This window comes from Cornus florida, unplaced genomic scaffold (genome assembly GCF_030987335.1).
Source record: "Cornus florida cultivar Cherokee Brave unplaced genomic scaffold, ASM3098733v1 CherokeeBrave_3.0.0_Hap2_Chr10, whole genome shotgun sequence".
Lineage (NCBI taxonomy): Eukaryota > Viridiplantae > Streptophyta > Magnoliopsida > Cornales > Cornaceae > Cornus > Cornus florida.
Window position 1 is genome coordinate 41,553,911 of NW_026775580.1, and position 5,062 is coordinate 41,558,972.

Here is a 5,062-nt window from a genome sequence, read left to right on the forward strand (position 1 = left end):
TCTTTACTTTATTTTTATTTTTGGTTACTTATTGTGTTTGTTCTTATTTGGCTAGGTGAAATTGAGTAAGGAGGTTAAATAAGGAGACTTCGAAGAAAAGAGCTAAGCTAAACACAAAAAGGACTAAAAATCTAAAAATTGCAAAGCATAGCAAAGTTTGGAAGTTGACAATCAATTGAAGTTGCTTAAGGACACTTTGTGAGATCTTTCTAACTCAAGCTCTAGTTAAATCGTCGGCCTGCGTGGAGGCTTGTTTTCCATTTCTTAGATAAATCGTGAGCCCGCATGGAGGCAAATTACTTTTCTTTGCATGTTGTTTAAGTGTGGGAGTATGGGATCATTGAATGTGGAGATTTGTTGATTTATTTGTTGCGGGGGTGAAGTGATTGTTACTTGCTTGTTATTTATTTTTCTAGTGTATGCATGGTCATAGGTCATTGAATCCTACTCTTATCCCTCCTAATTTGCATCTTGAATCGGTTGTTCGTAATCCTAAGGGAAGGGGTAGTTCTCATCACTCCATTTCACTAATGGTGGATTTGAATGACGACCATGTGGAGGACCTTGGTCACATAGACCAACAAGACAACCTCCACCCTAATGTGCATCATGAAAATGTTCAAGTACCATTAGGTATGCCTAGACCATTCATTCACCCACAACAACAAGGCCAAGTTCCATTAGGAATGCCTAGGCCAATATTTGCTCCACAACCCCCCATAGTTCAAGCTAATCAAGGTATTCGTCTAGCACCACCAATTGTGAATCCTCCGATTGCATTGAGAGACCATTATGTGCCTAATGAATATAATGCACCCACTTGCATTCAGTTGCCTCCATTTAGAGCACATCACTATGAAATTAAACCACAAACTATTCAAATGCTTCCAAACTACCATGGACTTCCTAGTGAAGAACCTTATAAGCATTTAGATGAGTTTGTTGAAGTGTTTTCCACCGTGAAATACACGGACATGCCGGAAGAAGTGTTAAGGCTTAAACTTTTTCCTTTTACCCTTAAAAACATGGCAAAATATTGGTTCAACAACCTTAGGTCTTTTTTTATAACTTCTTGGGTAGAAATGCAACAAGAGTTCTTGAAAAAGTACTATTCGGTTTCAAAGACCAATGCCATGAGAACTTCAATTAGAGAATTTTCTCAAGGGGGTGGGGAAATGTTTCATGAGGCATGGGAAAGGTTTAATGATTTGCTAAGAAAATGCCCACATCATGACATTTCTAAGTGGCAACTAGTTCAATATTTCTTTGAAAGTTTACCGGATAATCACAAGGGTATGGTTGATGCATCAATGGGTGGTTCTTATCTTGATAAGCATGAAAATGATGTGTGGCAATTGTATAAAAGTATGAGTGAAAATTCCATGCATAGATATTTGTCTTCTAAAAATGATAGAAATCTTGGAGGAAGGAAAAATGTTGGCTTGTATCAAGTTGACAACTCTAGTGATATAGCCGTCGAGATGAAATCCTTATCTCAAAGGTTTGATCAATTCTTGATTAACCAAAACTTGGTGAATCAAATGTCTTCCGCCTTTAATCATGTTCATCATCGTGTATCTAATGAATCATGTATGACTTGTTCTAGTGTCTTGCATTCTACTTCCAATTGTCCCCACAGACATGTGCAAAATGACAACCATGAGCAAGCCAATGCTATTTTTGCTAACTAAGGGAATAATCCCTATGGCAATCATTACAATCCTAGTTAGAGGAACCATCCGAACTTTTCTTGGAAAAGCCAAAGGGAAGGCTCAAACCCTCCCCAAGGTAGTTTTTAAGGGAAGTATGTTCCACCTCCGATGCAAAGCCAAGGTTCCCAAGGTTTTAGATCATCATTTCAATCATATGGTAATTAATTTTCTAATTCTCATTTTCCTAATCAACCATCTTATTCTCAAGGAAACTCTAGGAGTCCCGCCTTTAAAGAGAAAGTTTTGACCGCTCTAGGCACTCTAGAGGCGAACACTCAATTGTTTCATTCTCATTCTCAATCCATTGCTAAGCTAGAAACCCAAGTAGGGCAAATAGCTAGTACTTTAAATGCTAGAGAGAAAGGGAAAATGCCTTTGAATGCCCCTCCAAAGCAATAATGTGTTTTGGAGACTCATTCCTTATTAGAAAGTCCTATAATAGAGCATGTCAATGCGATGACAACCTTGAGAAGTGGGAGAATCATTGACAACCAAGTAGGTGTGTCTAATGAAGAGAGTGAACCGGGACAACCAAAAGTTGACAACCGTCACGTTTCTTATCATATTCCTCCTTTATTCCATATGCATGATCATTCAAATGAGAAAGTGTCAAAAATTGATTTGAAACGTGAGTTCAAAAATGATTTGAAAGATGAATCAAAGCATGATTTGAAAAATGATTTGAAAAATTCTTGTGTTGATGATATTTCAAAGAAGGATTTTGAAAAAAAATTTGAGCCAAGAGCTCCATTTCTGGATACCTTAAAAGGATCCATTTATCTTGACAAGCAAAAGACAAAGACAAATGAAATCATTGAAGTGTTTAGGCAAGTGAAGGTTAACCTTTTGCTTTTCGATACAATCAAGCAAATTCTGGCTTATGCCAAGTTTTTAAAAGATCTTTGCACCCAAAAGAGGAAGAACAAAAGCCAATCACCTAGGAAAGTGGTCTTGACCGAGCAAGTGAGCTCAATTTTGCAACGTAACACTCTTCTAAAGTTCAAAGACCCCGGTTCACCTACTACATCTTGTGTCATTGGTGACCATGTCATTAATCGGGCTCTTCTAGACTTAGAAGCAAGTGTTAATCTTCTTCTATACTCGGTATATGTCAAATTAGGCTTAGGAGACTTAAAACCGACGTCGATGGTTTTACAACTTGCCGACTGATCCATAAAAAAAGCCTAGGGGTGTCATTGAGGACGTCTTGATTAAAATTGATAAATTCTTTTTCCCGGTCGATTTCATTGTCATTGATATGGAACCGGTCCCAAATCCCAAGAGCCAAATTCCCGTTATCCTTGGCCGTCCTTTCTTGGCAACTGCAAATGCCAACATCAATTATAGGACGGGGATAATGAAAATCTCTTTTGGCCACATGAAGGTGAAGTTGAATATTTTCAATCCAACCCCGAATTTAATGGATAAGTATGAAGATATTTGTGTTGTAGAAAAATGTCTTGATAATAAATGTGGAAGAATAGAGTCTTTACTTGATGTTGAGCATTTCCATGGTTTGTCTACCAAAGAGAATTCAAAGAAAGTTGCTTCAAAGATAAATTTTCCAAGGGCATGGAAGCCCAAGAGTTGTTTTAACCAAGGACTATCAACGTCGCTTGAATCAAATCCAACAAGTTCTTTAGGGAACCATTCGTTGGGTGGGATTCAAAGTGCTTTTCACTCCGTCAAGGAGGGGATACATTATAAGATCTTTGATCCAGGCTAAAAGAGCCCAACGTCTTGCTAGAGACGTTAAAGACTAGTAAATGCTTCGTAGGGTTTACAATGCTATTCCTCCCTCATTTCTATTTTCCCTTTCACTTCTTGCATCGTCTAGATATGTTCTGGAATTCATACACATGGCTAGGATTTTGATTGAGTATGCATGCACTTTTGTTTTGAAAATAGGCATTTTGTCCAAGTTCGATCGATCTCAAAAGAGGTTCGATCGATCGAACATCTATTCCTGCATCCAATCATCTATCTATTCCATCAATCGAGAATTTCCTGCATAAATCAGTCCTCTGTGTATCGTTCGAAAGTTTATTTCGATTGATCTGAAACTCCAACATCGATCGAAATTGTTCTTAGATCGATCTTCACTCCACACTTAGAAAATTTTTGAGATCTATGAAAATAGGCCTCTCTGTGCATCGTTCGAACTTCTCTGCAGGTTTTCACCTGTTCGATCGATCGAAGTACCTTTCCGATCAATCTTAGTTTGATCGATTTGTGCCTCTTGTTGACCTTGATTTTGACTTTGATTTCATTTTCATTTTTATTTTTTATTTTATTTATTTTATTTTTATTTTATTTTATTTTATCCTCAAAACTCAAAAAGATTTTAATTTCTAATTTTATTTTCAAAAAAATATAATAATAATAATAATAATAATAATAATAATAATAATATTAATAATATTAAATTTGTCGTTTAGTGCACAAAGATCGATCTCAACATTTTAAAGATCGATCTTATTCGATCGATCGAAAATTTTCCCTGATCGAACCTGTCGGGAAATGTTTTTATAAACAAAACCCTAGGATCATTAGATCGATTCACAGATCGATCTAACAACCCTCTCACCCTCGGCACTGCAACCCATCTTTCTCCCATCTCTAGCGAGCCCTCCGGCAACCTTCCCGAGGCTCGAATCTCTCTCCTTCATCTCAGATCTCGTCCATCTCGCGATTTCCACTCCTCTCTCTCAGATTTGGTAAGTTCCGAGTTCTCCCCTTGAATTTTGACTTTCAATTTACCTATTTGTGATGCTTGCTATATTAGATCTAGGTTGCTTTGTCTGAATCTTGCCATATTTTGAAGCTTCTATACATACATACATATATATATATATTATTTTTAATTGATTTTTGAGTGTCATAGGCTAACAAGTGATGGCCGTTCCTACACGCCAAAATTGATGTAGTGAATGTGTGGTTTAAGAAAAGCTTTTTATGTCAAATTTAAATTTATAAAAACCACTACCAACACTACTACCAACGTAGCAAGAGTGAGTAGGGATCATCTTAAGGGATTGTGGGGATTGAGCAATGTCGTGGAATCACAATTAGGGCTAGTAGGTCAATCGATCAAACAATTGGTTGGTTGGTTGATTAAAGAGCAACTAAATTAAACTAAGTGATAGCAAAAGAATACAATTAAGAGTAAGTAAGAGAGAGATCTTGGGGTTTAGAGATCACCACCAAGCAATGCATTTCTATATCATTGACAAGTGATTAATGAGGGCAAATGGTGTGTTGCAATATTGGTGTGTGTGTGTGTGTTTGGTTAATTCAACAAGCAAGGATGACTAGTTAAGCATATATTGTCTAAACATCGTGTGAAAGGC

The 5,062-nt window shown here is 37.0% G+C and overlaps 1 pseudogene; it reads right to left on the reverse strand.

Moving 5' to 3' along the window:
- Positions 1–1,138: 1,138 nt before the first annotated feature.
- LOC132280281 (small nucleolar RNA R71) lies at positions 1,139–1,237 on the reverse strand (annotated as a pseudogene).
- Between the last annotated feature and the right edge of the window lie 3,825 nt (positions 1,238–5,062).